Raw genomic sequence first — 18419 nt, forward strand, 5'->3', positions numbered from 1 at the left:
ATCCGACGCGGCTGAGGCTCGGTCGGGGAGTCCCTGCCGCTCGGTTTGCGCCAGTTTTTGCGGCAGTTTGTCGACTTTTCGAAGTGTTTCTGACACTTTTTCCAGCGCCTCCCCAGCAGCAGCATCGACGTGACGCCTGTTGCTGCATCCTCCTCCTCCTCCTTCTCCTCCTCCTCTTCTTCCTCTCCAGTCCGTTTTCTGTCTCCCTCCGCTGCAACTTTAATTAAAATCATTAAATCAGATTTATTTTCGCACCGTCAGCACTTTTCAGCCCCGCACCGTCGTCTCGGTGAAGTTCCCCCGGCTCAGTTAGCTGTTAGCCGGGGTGTTTTCTGCGCCGCTCCGCGGCGGAGGATGCTGTTATGGCCGATAAATAACTCCCGTAACTCGGCCTTAACTGGGCCAAAGAGTCCCTTATCACCGAGCCGGGTCAATGATTGACGGCCTGGGTTTGGTTTGGCCCTCGGGAGTCAAACCAAGCGGAGTCTCAGGGCCGGACCGGTTAGATAATGGTTCAACCTGAGGAGCTTTAAGGTCACTTTTAAAACGGAAAACATCCCACTGAAACTCATAAAAGTTAAATTTATGCCCCAAAACAGTAGAAAACAAGACTTAAAGCAATAAAACACCACAGGTAAATAATGTTGGGTCTGAGATGCAGCGATCTGTTTATCTGGGCTGATATTTCCAGTTTTTAGCTCTGATCGAGTGGGTCTGTCGTTTTTTTATCTAAAGAGTAAAAATGGCTCCAGAATCCTTTAATATAGGCAGAAACTCATAATTAATACTCTATTTGATCGGTTTCATTCTGGTATACAGAACAGAACTTTCAGAATTTAGCAAATATTTCCTGTCATATTATTGGTTTTTAATCTGCTCCCCTGGTTTAGTAACATAATCTGAGAACACTCTCCATGTGAAGGACTGACCTGCTGTACTAATGGCTCAAAAACGTAAAAAAGTCTAAATTTTGGAAGATTTTAATGAAATAACTGAGCTGGTTCTGATTGACCAGTCTATCTTTATTTCATTTATGAAGCAAAGCTAACAGATTGGAGCAGATTATTCCCATCTTCTTTGCATTTCAGTTTAAAACAGAACCAGGTAATTATTACAGAAAACGTAATAGAAACTTTTTTGTTTTACAGAATAAAACTTGTAGGACTTTTCCTCTAAATGACATAATTATATTGTTTTCTGAAGCTGTGACTGGTGTTCGCTGGAACATCTCTGCTGTCGGCCATCTTGGTTCCTCCAGATGAAGCTTTCATCTTTAACACTTCCTGTTTTGAGGCATTGAAGCTTCAGGAGCCAGACTCCATCCTGGAGGAGCTTTATGAGACAGGATGCAGCGGCAGTGTGTGTGCTGCAGCGGCGTGTGTGTGCTGCAGCGGCGTGTGTGTGCTGCAGCGGCGTGTGTGTGCTGCAGCAGTGTGTGTGTGCTGCAGCGGCGTGTGTGTGCTGCAGCAGCGTGTGTGTGCTGCAGCGGTGTGTGTGTGCTTCAGCGGCGTGTGTGTGCTGCAGCAGTGTGTGTGTGCTGCAGCGGCGTGTGTGTGCTTCAGCGGCGTGTGTGTGCTGCAGGATCTCCTCCATGTTGGAGCTGCATTTGATTCTGTTAACATTTCAGTAAGAAATTCAACACTGAGGTCGAGCCGGGCCCAGACTCTGGTTAGAGGGAGGTGTGGGCGGGGCCTGTGGCTGGAGGCGGAGCCTGTAGAATGTGGGCGGGACCTGGATAAAGTGGGGGCGGGGCCTGTACAGCAGATGTGGATTCCTCTCTGTGGGTCTGGATGCTGTAAAGTTTCATCATCTGGTGGTTGGATCCGACCTGAAGGCGGAAAACAGGAAGAACAGGAATCAGTGGAGGAGAAGAAGAGTCGGAGGATGCCTCAGCTGTGCAAAAGTCTTAGTCCAAGCCCCGTTTCTTCTGCATGTTGGAGCAGAACGGAGAGATTCCAGGAAATCCTTGGAGGAAACAAAGAGCCGGACTCTTCCTCTCTACTCTTCCTCTCTACTCTTCCCCTCTACTCTTCCTCCTTACTCTTCCTCCCCGCTGGATGAAGTGCGGCGCACAAAGAGTGCGTTGTGTTGCCGTGGGGACCGGCTCCCTGCAGTCGGAGTCGTGTAAAGACATGATGCAGCTTGAAGAAGAGGAGGAGGAGGAAGAGGAGGGGGGCAGCCAGCCGACTGACTCCTCTTTATCTGCTCTTCATCATCCCTTCTCCTCCTCCTCACCGGGTCTCTGACCCATCAGAGCGACTCGGAGCAACCGGGTCAGAACCGAGCCTCTGCAGGTTCTGATCTGATTTGACTTCAACGGTCAGGCAATAATTAAAATATGATTTATTACTCAGTAATAAAATAAAGATAATTTAACTGAATCCAGATTAAAAATAATATTGTCTCTAAAATGTGTATTTAATAATTAAAACTAAACATTTATATTTAAAAATAAAAATCATTAACATTCGTATATATTCAGTAATTTATTATATTTAAATAATTATATTTACAAGTTATGGTTTAGTTATCAGATCATTTATATTTTGTTTTAAGTTCAAAGGTCAGCCAGTAAAAAAACTGAGCTTTTAATTGAAATACATCAATATTAATTATATATAAATTAAGTGTATTAATAATAGTAATGTGTATATATTATTAATAAAAGTAGTAATAATTTTATTTATCAAAATGATTGTAATTTATTATATAATAAAATAAAAGTGACTAAACATAAAAAATAAAATTAAAATAATCAATACAGAATCTAAATACAAAGTAATAAAAATAAAACAAAATTGATAATATTTAGTTATTAATTAAATAAGAAATGAAAGTGATTATATTTGCAAATAATAGAGAATCATTTTTATTATTTGAGTCTAAAATTGTTTATTGTCTAAAATCCATTTAAACTGGATGATTTTAGTTATTTTATTTTTCTTTCAAATGAAGATATATTAACATGATCTGTGTAATAAATTCAATAACAATAAAATACGAAGGATTAATTATTTAGATGGAGAAACGGAAACAGATTTTTATTTATTTATATTCTTTTAATAAAATGAATCCATGAAGTTAATTAACTGATCAAATGAAAACATGAAACCAACTGGAGCCTCTGACTCATTAATGAAACTAATGTGATGGTTACACTGCGCTCACGTGACCGGCCTGGTGTGTGTGTGTGTGTGTGTGTGTGTGTGTGTGTGTGTGTGTGTGTGTGTGTGTGTGTGTGTGTGTGTGTGTGTGTTAATGGGAGTTTCAGTGGGATGTTTGTGTCCAGGGGGACAGAAGTCAAGCAGCTAATTAAAAGCCGTCTTCCTCCCCCGAGACTTTTGTTTCTACACATTAACCACACACACACACACACACACACACACACACTAGCATGTCGTTACACAGCAGAGAAATGCAGAGCAGAAGCTGCTGATGCTGATGGAGGAGGAGGTGAAGCAAGAGGTCACTCCTCCTCATCTTTCCTCCTTTCTTCTTCTTCTTTCTCCCTCCCTGTTCACGCTGCTCTCTATTTATAGCGCCACCTTTATTTAGATGAGATTATGTTGCAACCCCCAGCAGAGAGGAGGAGCAGGAGGAGCAGGGAGCCACGTCTCACCCATAAACATGAATATCGCCTCTTTTTCTTTAACATTTCAGGTGAAGCCTTGTTCTGGCTTCATCTGCTCTCAGTCACATACTTAAAATGTTGGGATTAAATATTTTTTGCATTTAAAAAATAGAAACTTTGTTAAATTTACCAGCAGAGTAATCAGGTAAAGAAAAGCCTGACTGATTAGTCGACAGAAATATAAAATGTAAAAATCTGCAAACACAAAAAAGCAGAATTGCTCAAACACAGCCTGTGTTTTCATAACAGTGTTATCTGTGTTTTTAGGTAGCACTGCTAAAAACACATGTTTCTAACATGGTGTGTTCACTAATGTTGCTATCGCTGCTAACTTAGCAAACACAGTAACCTTTGCTATAAATGCTAACATTGCTAACACTTAATTGTGCTAACGTTAGCTCTAACGTCGCAAACAGTTAACGTTCCTGATCATGTCAACATTGCTAACTTTACTGAAAGAACTTTTTCATGTGTAATATTTTAAAAAGATCAGATTAAATCTAGTTTTCCTCTCCTGGCTGAGATTATAATCTGCAGTTTCTAAATGTTGCTGAAGTTCTGGTTCTGTTTGCAGATTTCAGGTTTTGATTGGGTTTTTGTGAGACGGCAATGAATGATTCTCTGATGTGGAGGTAGGAGGAGCTGCTCTGATTGGCTGAGAAGCAGACAGAGAGGAAGAGGAGGATGATGAAGGATGGGGGGTTGGGTCTAACACCTCGGCCTGGACCAGATGGTTTCCCACCTTCATCCTCCTCTTCCTCCTCGTCTGAACCGGAACGACCTGAGAAACCGGGCCTCTCTGTCCCGGGCTTTTATTTTGAAACTGTCACGTTTTCCCATATAACTCTTTAGTTTGGTGGTTTCATAAAGTTTCTAAGAATTATTTGGGTCATTTTTTAAATGTGGTTTTCTGTGTCCGAGCCTCACCTTCCTGTTGGGCCTCAGGTGATGTTGGAACCGTTGAACAAGGTGAAGAACGGCGGAAAACGGCAGCAGTTCCGTTCAGTTTGGCCTGGCTCCGCCCGGTTCTGCCCGGTTCCGCCCGGTTCTGCCCGGTTCCTCGGCGTTGCGTCAGGCTGTGACTCAGCGTTATGGGATGCCGTCTGAGCATGAAGGTGTTGCTGCTGAGTCATCAGCTGTAGGGACAGAAACAGGAAGTCATCCTACAGGAAGTCTCATCCTGATGCTGGATTTCAAAATAAAATGGGAGGCAAGAGGCTGGGTAGTCGCTATAGCAACGCTGTGGTTGCATTGCATTTCTGAGTGGACCTAAAATGAGGAAGTGGTGTCCTGCGGGATGTTTGGGCCGCGTTTCTGCTTCTTCTATAAAATCGATGTTAACGCTGAGCTGCTGCTCACATTGAAATGTTTTTATCATTTCATTTACATTTTCTTTCACTTCTCAGGAAATCTTTTCACAAGATCTTAAATTGTTTTTAGAACTTTGTTATTAATAAACAGCAAACAGGCAGATTCTGTTTGGTTTGCTTTTATTTCACTTTTCCAGGTTTATGTATCTTTGAGGTTTGTGTTGAAGTCACAATGAATGGGAAACTGGTTGATGGGCGATCGGCTGCTCTTCCTGCTGCTGGTTGATGGGCGATCGGCTGCTCTTCCTGCTGCTGGTTGATGGGCGATCGGCTGCTTTTCCTGCTGCTGGTTGATGGGCGATCGGCTGCTCTTCCTGCTGCTGGTTGATGGGCGATCGACTGCTCTTCCTGGAGCAGCTGGCTGCAGCTGGCTGCTCTGAGGATGAGGAGCGTCTCTGGCTGCGGAGGCCTCACAGAGAGCAGCTATTGTTTCCACACTTCCTCCTTCTCCTCTCTGCTCTCCTGATGAGAGGCTGCCTCACTTCCTGTTACCCGTCCTCTTCCTCATTCTCTGAGGATGGACCAATCAGGCGGCGTGGCTTGGATCAGCAGAAAGAAATGTTTTCATCTCTGAAAAAGGATTTAAAAGCCGTCTTGATGCTTGTTGACAGAATCTGAACATTTCGTTCAGCTTTCGTTCCAGCGATTCAAAAAATATCATAACTCAGCAGTTATGAAACAAACGATCAGCATCACATTTGGTCAGATTGGAGCCTGGATTTAAACATCTCAGTGTTTCAGCTGTTTTTCAGTTTCCTGGAAGGTTGGTGGAACAACAGCAGATGGTTAATATATTCATAAATGACCTTCAGGTGACAGAAGCCCAACTTTCAACCATCTGAAGGTTCAAACCCAGACTGTCAGCTGGACAAAGTATTGACACCCCTCACGAGTTCAGAGTCACACAGAGCCGTAAAGTTTAAGATCTGCTCCTCCAGCATCTTCCTCCTCCTCCTCCTCCTCCTCCAGGCGTTGGGACATTCTTTCACAGCAGAGCCGCTCGGACTTTGGACTCGCTGTAAATACGGCTTTATTTGCAGCCAACAGGGTGAAGGTAGCTCCAGCCCTGTGAGTGTGTGTGTGTGTGTGTGTGTGTGTGTGTGTTCTAACCATCACACACACTCCTGCAGGGTAGTTAGCTCCACAAGCTGCTTATCAGCAGCGCAGTCTCACCACACCCACACACACCAACACACTCAGAGCTGCTGGCATCTCACACAACAGGTCTGTCTGACACCAACACACACACACACACGCACACACACACACGCACATACACACTCCTCACTCCTCCACCCTTCATCCTAACATCCTTTCATCAAACACTCCTTTGCTCTCAGGGTCAGAGACGTTTCTACTGTTTAAAATGAGAAACTGAAGATGATGATGATGTTAGCTAGCTGTTTAAGCCCCGCCCCCTCCCTAAGCCCCGCCCCCTCTGCAGGAAAGCCCAGTAAGATGTCGTTCTAGGCGTCTGAGTAGAACGCCTGCTGCAGCCTGCAGCTGTTCACTGTCCCAGTATTTAGCTGTTCTGATGGCTTCCTTCTAGCAACATTACAGCGCAGATTAGTGCTGACTCAGCAAATTTAAATGGAGAGTCAGCATATTTAAATGTAAACAGAAAAGCTGAATCGATGCTTCCCCCAATCCCGACCATCATACTGCCACCACCATGTTTGGATGGATGCCCCCCTGCCCCCCCACATTTCTGCCGACTCATCATTTCTACCAGCTGCTGAGGAAGATGAGGCCAGAAAGCCTCAATAAAGATCCATCCATCCATCATCCATCCATCCATCCATCCATCCATCCATCCATCCATCCATCATCCATCCATCCATCCATCCATCCATCCATCCATCCATCCATCACCCATCCATCCATCCATCCATCCATCCATCCATCCATCCATCCATCCATCCTTCCATCCATCATCCATCCATCCATCCATCCATCCATCCATCCATCATCCATCCATCCATCCATCATCCATCCATCCATCCATCCATCCATCATCCATCCATCCATCCTCTGTAGTTGAGCTGCAGCATGTGAATGGAGTTCTCAGAGCCTCATAATCCCCATTAATCTGACTGTTAGCTGTAATCTGACACACACACACACACACACACACAGGGCTGCAGCTTCTGCTGTTTGTTCTGCAAACATGGGTAACGCCCCGTTACCATGGCAACCACGGCCCAGCATGCCCCCACACTTTGTTGTTCTTTTTCTCTCTTTCTGCAGATCAGAAACGGGTTTCAGGGGCGTGGCCCGGTTCACCTGAGCCCTGCCGGTCGCCACGGCAACGTGTTCAGGTTGATCAGCGGTTCTGATCTGGTTCTGGTTTGGTTCTGATACCTGCTGGTACCTTTGGATCTGAACTGATAATGATCCTGACAGAATTTTCTTTTTCTTCTGTTCATTAAATGCATCACAGCTGAGAAGTCCAACAGTTTTAATGCATTTAAATGCACCAGACAGCAGCAGGGTGGCTTTTATTTTGTAGGAGCAATCAGCGGGGTTCTCTCGGACTTCCTGTTTACAGACTGTGATCATATTTCACACTAATGATGACACACACTCACTGGGGTAAATAACAGGCTGCATCACAGACACACTCCTTGATTTTCAGTAATTACAGCCTGTTTGCGCACTCTCACACACACACACACACACACACACACACACACACACACACACTGCCCCGGTGTGTGTGACAGTGAGGCATCCTGACTCCGCCCTCTGACACACACCTGAACATCGTCACTGTAAACCAGGAGTTCAGATTGAGTCACCAGGCGTGTCATCGTCATGGCGACGGCTCATCCCATCCTCCTCTTCGTCGTCTCGGTGTGTGAAGGTTCAGGATGTCTCCGTCCTCCGCCTGCAGACAAAACGTCCACAAACATTCAATATGATGAGTGTCAACACTCTGTGGCGGAAGCGGGCTTTGACTAGGAACTCCAGAATAAATCAACTTCCTGCTTTTTGTTAATGAAATATGAAGTTAATGAACTTCCTGTCAAACAGTCGGCTCAGCAGGAAGCTGAACTTTTCTCATGTTGATGTTAGAAAGATTTATTCTGCAGATGACTGAGAGTTCACCAAAGGAAAGAAAATGATTCTTATTCCTAAAAGGAGTTGGATTATTTATTCATGTACAGTTTATGTAATTTTAATATTGGTTAAAATGTTTGTGCTTAAATTAAAAATCTAGACGATTTAAGTCAAATTTTTTACAAAATGCAAATAAAAACATTTCCTAAAAGTTTTTTCAGCACAAGTAAAAAGAAAACACAACATATCTACTTTATAGTTATTGTTATTTTCAGTCTGGTTTAGTAAATTGATGCAGATTTTGCAATAAAAATAGTGATTTGTGATACATCAGTATTAATGACAGTATCTCCTGATGTCGGCCATGTTGTATCGTCCGGTCAGTAAAACTGGGTCGATTGTTTACCTCCATCTTGTTGCTGTTTTTGTCTCTGGAGGGAGCGGAGCTTGTTGGTCCTGTGACTGGGATGCAGCAAAGGATTATGGGATGTTTAACTGAAGCAGAGCAGCACCGTCGTGGAAATGCCTAAATGTTATACTTAGTGGTAAATATGGGTAGTTATCATCCATAACAGCAGCGTCGGTGTCACAGTGACAGCAGGGGGCGCTGTGACGGTTACAGGTCTCTTACCAGCCAGACCGGGTCAGAACCAGGAGAACCTCCAAGCCCAGCTGCTGACAGGAAGCTCAGGGTGTGTGTGTTCAGAGGATTAAGCTGCTGTGTGTTTCCCAGGGAGTCTCTACCTGTGAAGTGGGCGGAGCCTCAGGTGTGAACATGAGAAGGTGTGTCCATCAGAGTCCATTCAGCTTTTTAACAGGAAATAACAATAAACCGTCCCAGGGGAAACCGCTGCACACACACACACACACACCTCTGTGTGTGTGTGTGTGCCTGCAGGCAGCTCACAAAGAGGCTCAGACTCTTTTCATTCGTCTGAAACCTGGTCCGGCTCGGCGCCACGCCCCGAACCGAGCCGCCGGCGTCGCCACGCAGAGGTGCATCATGGTTCGTTCTTCCTCAGGAGGAAGAGGAGGAGTAAAGAGCATCTTTGGTTTGTCGTCAGCTGAACTGCATCATCTTGTTACAGCTGTGTGTGTGTGTGTGTGTGTGTGTGTGTGTGTGTGTGTGTGTGTGTGTGTGAGAAACATCAAGGCAGTATTCTTCCAGCACAAAGACGGCTTTATAAACAGAAAAGGGGCGGAGCTTCCTCTGCTCCTTATTGTTCTGACCTCCAACATGAGTCACCTTCTGACGCAGTGCATGCTGGGAAACGTATGCTACTGCTGTTCACCAACAGCCTCATCATCAGTGCAGCAGCTCCAGGCTTTTGTCCCTTAGTTCAGTAGTTGTTGCCATAGCAACAGGTTCAGGCCTTCCTGTTACCTCCAGGAACTGTTGCTCTCTTTCACTGACCTGCAGCCTTTGCGCGGTGCGTTCGGTGACTTGAAAATCATTGGATTTTAGAACCAGAACCGAGTCAGATGGACCTGAACTTCCTGTGGTTCCATATTGGTTCTGCAGGTCCAGGCGTTAGCCCCGCCTGTCTGCAGGTCCAGGATTTAGCCCCGCCTGTCTGCAGGTCCAGGATTTAGCCCCGCCTGTCTGCAGGTCCAGGATTTAGCCCCGCCTGTCTGCAGGTCCAGGATTTAGCCCCGCCTCTCTGCAGGTCCAGGATTTAGCCCCGCCTGTCTGCAGGTCCAGGATTTAGCCCCGCCTCTCTGCAGGTCCAGGATTTAGCCCCGCCTGTCTGCAGGTCCAGGATTTAGCCCCGCCTGTCTGCAGGTCCAGGATTTAGCCCCGCCTCTCTGCAGGTCCAGGATTTAGCCCCGCCTCTCTGCAGGTCCAGGATTTAGCCCCGCCTCTCTGCAGGTCCAGGATTTAGCCCCGCCTCTCTGCAGGTCCAGGATTTAGCCCCGCCTGTCTGCAGGTCCAGGATTTAGCCCCGCCTGTCTGCAGGTCCAGGATTTAGCCCCGCCTCTCTGCAGGTCCAGGATTTAGCCCCGCCTCTCTGCAGGTCCAGGATTTAGCCCCGCCTCTCTGCAGGTCCAGGATTTAGCCCCGCCTGTCTGCAGGTCCAGGATTTAGCCCCGCCTGTCTGCAGGTCCAGGATTTAGCCCCGCCTCTCTGCAGGTCCAGGATTTAGCCCCGCCTCTCTGCAGGTCCAGGATTTAGCCCCGCCTCTCTGCAGGTCCAGGATTTAGCCCCGCCCCTGTTTATCCCCCACCTGTCCTGATCTGTCCGTGTTTCTGATGCATCGGCCTCTGCTGGTCGTCAGTTAAACTTTTTCCCGCCCTGACGGTGATTCAGTTCCTCCAGCTTCAGTTTCGTGCGATTTCTGCAGTCGAGCAGAAGTGGCACGGTGAGTTTCGGTCTGTGGTGGGTGAGCGCGTCGCCCCGAGGCCCGGCCGCGTGCCGCGACATGCAGCAGCTCCTCTGGACTCACCAACACTCAGTCAGCCTGAACCGCCGGTGATGAAAGAGTCACACCCAGCCTGCTGCTTTCTGTAAACTCCAGAAGAAATCAGTCTCCAAACGATCCTGCTGCTTCGCTTCACATCACAACACCCGACTTACTGCAGCAAACAAAACCGATCCGGGCCGGGCCGGGCCGCACGTCTGTAGAACCAGAAAAGTTCCTGTCAAAAATTAACAGCAATAACTTGGGTTATTTAGCCTGAAAACATGGTTCATATTTACACCGTGTTACAAAGTTACAGTTTAACTAGATTTTTAAGGTAAATGTAGATAAACATTTAGTTTACAAACTGAATATTTAGTCAGAAGCTAAATATTTAGTTTTCAAGCTAAACAAACTAAATATTTAAAGGAATTTTAATTAAATCATACCAACTTGTAATTAACTAGTTAAATAAGTGCAGCTAGTTAGCAACATAAATGGAGCCAAATGTTTCGCTGCGAAGCTAAACAAGCTGAATATTTAGTTATCCAGGTAAATACCTAACTATTTTGTTAACTTGTTAAATAAGCTAAACATTTAGCTTATTTAACTAAATGTTAAACTACATATTTAGTTTGAAGCTGTGACGTTTACTTTGACTATGCCTGTGTAAACTGGGCTTCCTGTCGGGTCGCTGCTGTTGGTTTCTGCCTGGCTGTTCAAACGGCTGCTGTGCCGTTATGGATGTGGCCAGCTGTTTGAGAGAACAGGCGGGATTTCCCTCCCCGTGTGTGTGTGTGTGTGTGTGTGTGTGTGTGTGTGTGTGTGTGTGTGTGTGTGTGTGTGTGTGTGTGTGTGTGTGTGTGTGTGTGCAGCAGCTGCCGAGTGTGTGTGAGCAGACGATGAATGTATCGCTTGTTGAGCAGAGACAACTGCAGCAGGAGGAGGAGTGTTGGAGTCCTCTCAGGATGGATGGAGAGCAGAGGAGGACGATCCGTCTGAACCGCAGCAACAAGCAGGAGCAAAACCTGGGAGACGAACAGCAGCTGGTCGACGAGTCGGCAGATCCAATCAAAAACTGATAGATCATTATTGATCAGCAGAACCAGCTGAAAACGTTTGGCTCAGCAGGCGTCAGAACAACAGAAATATGAAATAATCTGCTCAGAATGATGTGATGAGTTAACTTTTCCCTGATCTGTGGCTGAAGGCAGCCAGGTTAGCATCTGTTAGCGCTGGATAAATAGCAGTCTGAGAGGTCAGAGGTCGCTGCTGTCTCTGACACCTGTCTGCGCACGTGTGTGTGTGTGTGTGTGTGTAAAACAGCTGCTCCCCATGTTACTCCTCTCCTCTTCCTCCTCCTCTTCCTCCATATCTGTAATTACAGAAGAAACCTGGACAGAGGAAGAGGAGGAGCACTGAGATGTGATGAAGAACGTCCAGTTTGTCCCTCTGTGTGTTTTCATAACAGGAGGTTGTGTGTGTGTGTGTGTGTGTGTGTGTGTGTGTGTGTGTGTGTGTGTGTGTGTGTGTGTGTGTGTGTGTGTGTGTGTGTGCGTTTGTTTGTGATACCTTGTGGGGACCATTTTCCTGACATATGCTACGTTGTGGGGACCAATCGCTCCTCGTGGGGACCGGAGCCTGGTCCCCACGAGGGGAAACCCTGTTTTTGGGTCAGGGGTCAGAGTTAGGGCTTTTTTTTTTTAGGGATTTTCCTGTTAATCATAGAAACTCGCATCAGGATCCTGATTAATTATTATTAATGACCACAGACAGAACATGTTCATCTGGTTCCACTTCACATAACCTTCAGTTTTACAGAACTTCTCATATTTTTGCTAATTTAGCAGCAAATATCCACCAGAAACGTTTAAACTTCTGAACAAACCAAAGATTGCAGCAGCTTTAGTGACCAAGTTTCCCTCTGAAGAAGGAAAGCATCAATATTTCTGTTGGTTCTTATAAATCAACAGGTTTCTGTGACAGTTAAGTATTTTAATGTACATTACAATATTGAACATTAAAATATTTAACTGTCATGTGACAAACAGAAAGAGATGAAAAATAACCAAAGTAAAATAAAAACAAAGCTTTAGAAAACATGAAAAATGAGAAAATGAATCAATAAATAGATCAGGATAAAGCAGTTATGAGATTTATGGCCACCGGACCGGACTGGACCGGACCGGACCGGACCGGTTCCTGCAGAGGAACTGGAGATGGTTTCATATTTATGATGAAACCATCAATGAGGTTCATTTTATTCCACGGTGACCTCTGAGCCTAGAGGTCAGAGGTCACCGATAGGAGATGATCCGTAATGAGGAAACCTGCTGACTGAAGCGGTTTCTGGAGGAAGCGGCCATCTTTACCGGTTTGGCCCGATTCGTTTTGGGTTTATTAAAGATTTTCTCATCATCAGCTGATGAGAAAATCTGCAGCGTTTAAGTTTCTGTTCGCTCAGGAGCCGGTCGCAGCAACAGGAAGTGGCAGCGCCGCGTCACGCTGGGCCAGCTGACCCTGGGTCTGAACAGAACCGGGCCGGGGGCGGCCGGGTCCTCCGGCCCATCAGCCGTCAGCTTGCGGGCAGCCGGCCAATCGGCGTAGAGTTTGCTGGGAGCGGCTCGTCTGGTCTGACTGGATTCTGAAGACGTTTGCTTCTTTCTCAGGCTTTCCGTCTTCTCGTCTCACTTCCTGTTTTGTGTCGCCGTTAGCAACCGCTCCCTCTCCCCCTCATTCCTCCTGTCGCTCGCCCCTCCATCCTGCTGGGATTGTGAAACTTCCTGAGTGTCTGAAGCATCTCTGATGTTTAAAGTGGAGGCTGGAGCTCCTGCTGCTCCTCTGAACTTTCCCCAGTTTTCTCTCCTCACTTGGCTCAGGTGCTGCTGCTCTTCCTCCTCCTCCTCCTCCTCTTCCTCTCTGCCTCCCTCTGCACTTGTCCATGCCTGTCACCAGAAGCGGAGCAGCATTCTTCGGCGCACACATTCCTGCTCTCGCTCTGCGGGTTATTTTTACCGCCGGTGTGCTGCTGCTGCTGCTGGCGGCCCGCTGCAAGCATCACTTCATCCAGCTGCACTCTGCCCATCACAGCTCTGGTTTTCTCCCAGTCGGCCCAGTTACAGTGTAACAGGCTAACCAGGACACCGTGTGAACGTCTCGGCTGGCTAATGTTTCATGCCTCGTCACTCAGTGTGGTTAGAGGAAAACAGGCTGTTCCTGTTTGGCAGCAGAGAAAGAATTTAATTCACTTTTATGACATTTTGCTTCAGAAAAGCTGCTAATAACCATGATGCTAATATCATTAACACTGAAAAAAACTTTTTTGTTTTATTTGCTACATCTACATCTTAGGCCTTAAAAAGTTTCTTTGCATGTTGTTTAAAAGCACCATGTGAAGCAGGTCAGCATAAAAGCTGTTAGCTTATAAAAATATTTAAACTAACTTGCAATACTTTTTATAAAGTTTATCTAATCATTTAAAATGAAAATAACTATTTTTTCAGCATTATCATCAGTCTGAGTGCATACATCAAAATAAAACTTTAATTGGTTTCCTTTTGACATTTAGAGGAAACGCTACATGTTAGCACTGCAAACCGTTAGCATGCTTAAGATAATCTCAACATGTTTTTTAAGGGGTTTTTTTCAGGCAAGCTAATCCAAGCTAAGCAGCTAATGCTAACTAACTGTGATTTTTATTTTGAGTAAATAAATTTGTTTCCTTTTAACATTTTAATTTTGATGGATACTTTTTCTGTTGATGGAAGTGGAGGCTGAAGCTTAGCATGACTCAACAGAAATATATATCTGAAATTCAAGATTTATCAAACTTTATGGAGATTTTATAACTCATAGCAGCATAAAGCCTGATATGTGTCGCCTCTGTCAATGTTATCTGACTGATTATAAATCATTAACCTTTGTTGAAGCGTTTAGCTGCTAACAATGCCTCTGACTGTAGCAGAACAAAGCTAACGTCAGTTAGCGGGCTAGCTCATTAGCTGCAGGCTTATCGGTGGACTTTGTGGCGGCGGGGGGGACATGGTGATAAATCCTGGGTTAGGTGGGAGCCGCAGCGCCTCCCTGTATCAGCTTACACCTCCTTTATCTCCAACAATACTCAGCTCATTAACAGATCCTCCTCTGAACAGTAATTTGGCTCCAGAGTTTTTATCGTCTGAAACCGTTAGCCCGTTAGCTGCATGGAAACCACAGATCTGTTGCTGTGATTTGTAACTAATAGAGCTTTAAGACTGCTTTATTTTGGAACATAATTTCTGTCAGTTATTATTGGTCAAATCAAAGCTGGGATTTGACTGGGTGTGTGTTTTCTATGCATGCACATCCTCAGATTATCTGCAGTTTTACTCCCAGTTGCTCCTGATCGGTGATGCAGACGAGACGCTTTCTTTCCTCCTCACCTCCATCCTCAGTCGCCTCCTCCTAATTAGCCTTACCAACCCTATAAGCTCTTAATCTTTTCTTCTGTCTCCATCCCCCTCTCCTCTTCTTCCTCTTCATCATCCCTCCATCCATAAATACGTGGCTGAGCCCTGCAGCCTGTTGCTTCCCTTTTATCCGCTCATCTTTCTGTCTTATCTTGTGTTTTCGTTAAGTTTCCTCACTTTGTGCTGCCTGACAGCAGCAGATTATCCTCTTTGTGCCGTGCGGCTAAGCCTCCATTTGCAGCAGACACGGCCTTTGTTTCCTCCAGCATCCTCTTCCTCCTCTGCTGGATGTTCTTATTTTGACTCGTCTTTCGGATCCGCTGCTGTCCAGCTGTCATTATTGTATCAAACGGTCCCTACAGACGCACAGGGTGTCCTTGTTTTCTGACTTTGGCCTACATACTGCAGATACCAGGTATCTGTTGGCTTCCCATCATGCATCGGGCCGCAGCGGGCCTGCATGGCGCTCCCGTTGGCGTTATCAGGCAGCAGTGATTACATCAGCAGGCTGACCTCTGACCTTCAGACATTTGGAGCTGCGTGTGTTCAGTTTAACTGTTGATGCCTCAGAGCTGCTGCAGGCTGATTACAAACTGTCTGCTGCTTTCTGTCATTGATGCTAAAACAACTTCCTGTTTGTCACTTCCTGTTCTGGTGTGGCATCATTATGTTTACATGTTGGTCAACATCCCAGATCTGATTGCAAAGAAACAGAGTTTAAATAGACAAACTGGTGCTACAAATCTTCAGAATGAAAACTGTTTTTCATATTAATATTAATTTTGATTAATATTAATTTCCAGGTCCAGAACCGGAAACCGGGTCGGTCGGTCGGTACTGAATGTTTTTATGAGATCTGATGAAAGAAAATATCAGTTTCTGTTACTATTTTTACATTCATTTTATAATAAAAATAAATCAACAAAACTCTGATTTCAGCTTCTCAACGTCAAAAAAAGTCTTTGACTAAAACAAAAAGTAAACATTTAGTAATTTTAGTTCTAATTGGATTTTAAACTAAATATCCAGATATTAACGAGTTTATTAATGTTGGGGTTGTTTTTATTTATTAATGTTTTAGATTTATTGTGGATTTGTGACGTCTGAACATGTTTCTGTTAAATGTTCAGAACAAGCTTGATTCATCTTCCTGAATGTTAAGAAAAAGTTTTTCTGTTATTTGATGCTTTTTTGTTGTTGTTTACTTCCTGTGACTGTTTCCTGTTTTTGCCTGTTGTTTCCTTTTGTTCCCCTTTTGTTCCCTGTTGTTTCCTGTTTTTCCCTTTTGTTCCCTGTTGTTCCCCGTTGTTCCCCGTTGTTCCCTGTTGTTCCCTGTTTTTCCCTTTTGTTCCCCTTTTGTTCCCCGTTGTTCCCTGTTGTTCCCTGTTTTTCCCTTTTGTTCCCCTTTTGTTCCCCGTTGTTCCCTGTTGTTCCCTGTTTTTCCCTTTTGTTCCCCTTTTGTTCCCCGTTGTTCCCTGTTGTTCCCTGTTTTTCCCTTTTGTTCCCCGTTGTTCCCTGTTGTTCCCTGTTTTTTCCTTTTGTTCCCCTTTTGTTCCCTGTTGTTCCCTGTTGTTCCCTGTTTTTTCCTTTTGTTCCCCGTTGTTCCCTGTTTTTGCCTGTTGTTTCCTTTTGTTCCCCGTTGTTCCATGTTGTTCCCCGTTGTTCCCTGTTGTTCCCCGTTGTTCCCTGTTGTTCCCTGTTTTTCCCTTTTGTTCCCCTTTTGTTCCCTGTTGTTCCCTGTTGTTCCCTGTTTTTTCCTTTTGTTCCCCGTTGTTCCCTGTTTTTGCCTGTTGTTTCCTTTTGTTCCCCGTTGTTCCATGTTGTTCCCCGTTGTTCCCTGTTGTTCCCCGTTGTTCCCTGTTGTTCCCTGTTTTTCCCTTTTGTTCCCCTTTTGTTCCCCGTTGTTCCCTGTTGTTCCCTGTTTTTTCCTTTTGTTCCCCTTTTGTTCCCTGTTGTTCCCTGTTGTTCCCTGTTTTTTCCTTTTGTTCCCCGTTGTTCCCTGTTTTTGCCTGTTGTTTCCTTTTGTTCCCCGTTGTTCCATGTTGTTCCCCGTTGTTCCCTGTTGTTCCCCGTTGTTCCCTGTTGTTCCCTGTTTTTCCCTTTTGTTCCCCTTTTGTTCCCTGTTGTTCCCCGTTGTTCCCTGTTGTTCCCCGTTGTTCCCTGTTCTGTGTGCAGGTGTGTGTTACTGTACTGTAGGTGTGTCTCTGTTACTGACGTGTCTCTGTTTCCCCCCCGCAGTGTGAACGCTCCTTCAGACTCAAACACAACAAACCCCGCCCCCTTCCGCCCCGCCCCTGAGACTCGGAACGACGAGCGAGTGTTGATTAACGAAAAAGAACGGGTAAATATGCTCCTCCCTCTCATCCCTCCATCCATTGCTGACCTCTGACCCCTGCTCCTCTCTGTCCATCCACCTGTCAAGCTGCCCGCCTCCTTCCTGTCAGATTTCTCTCTGAAAGGATGGAAGTTTGTTTCTGTTTCTCATCACGGTGCTCGTTGGGCTCTGTCTACTTCCTGGATGTCTCTGTTTCCTCAGCTGCAGCTTCCTGCCTCACTTCTTCTGTTTATAGATGCAGCCAGAGGTCATCCGGGGTCATCCAGGGAGACCTGTTGACCCTTCCAGGGGTCAGCAAATATTAGCTTCAGGCAAATATCAGGATTTTACTTCAAACATGGAGAAAGGAACATGAAGTTGAGTTTCAGACATTTTTCCTGGTCGCATTCTTAGAAAATGCAACCAGGAAAAATATTATTTTAATTTACCTGCTGAGATCCCACTGATGGATCCCACTGATGGATCCCACTGATGGATCCCACTGATGGATCCCACTGATGGATCCCACTGATAAACAGTTATATTTAACACAATGTAACATACACAATAGTCAGTTTACATAAAATAAATTAACCAATCTAAGCTGTTTATTCAGCGTTGATTAATATAAATGTTCCCTAGATTCCTTTACACCAGACCTATTTATTATAAACAATAAAAACTGCAGTGAGTAATTTCCAGACCATCAAACTGTCCCCAGCCTGCTGCCGTAGATGAGATAAACGGCTCACAGAGATGGATAAACCTGTGTGTCTGGGAGGAGAAGAACCTGCCTCCTGATTGGCTGGGAGCTGGCAGATCGCTCCACTCTGAGAGGAGCTCTCTGATTGGCTGAGGTCCTTCCCTCCCCCCGCCCCTGCTGCGGTATGCCGTACAGTGGAGCTAACACACGGCTGATGCTATCGCAACACTTTATCATGGCGGTTCTAAACTCCACTTTGCTCCACCGCAAACACAGCAGTCAATGTGTAACCGAACCGGGGAGGGGGGTGACAGAAATAAAAGATGGAGGCAGGAGAGGAGGAAAGCTGGTGTCTGTCAGTCTGAGGCGCAGAGGAACCGAGGAGCAGAACCTGCCAGCTCGGTTTCATAAGAGACGGTTAACAAGTTTGGGCAAAGTCCTGCAGGGAGACAGGAGTGGAGGATGGGTGATGGCAGCTGAGTGTTAGATGGAGG

The 18419-nt window shown here is 45.6% G+C and overlaps 1 protein-coding gene across 1 annotated transcript in view; it reads left to right on the forward strand.

The window, feature by feature from the left end:
* The window catches only part of rreb1a (ras responsive element binding protein 1a), a 41218-nt gene that overhangs the window by 2575 nt on the left and 20224 nt on the right, over positions 1-18419 (forward strand). The window contains exon 2 of the mRNA XM_014984022.2: positions 17147-17249. The gene's annotated coding sequence lies outside the window, so the exon portion shown is untranslated. The remainder of the gene's footprint in view (positions 1-17146; positions 17250-18419) is intronic.

Source organism: Poecilia mexicana, unplaced genomic scaffold (assembly GCF_051168715.1).
Source record: "Poecilia mexicana isolate PSO_F unplaced genomic scaffold, ASM5116871v1 scaffold_15, whole genome shotgun sequence".
NCBI lineage: Eukaryota > Metazoa > Chordata > Actinopteri > Cyprinodontiformes > Poeciliidae > Poecilia > Poecilia mexicana.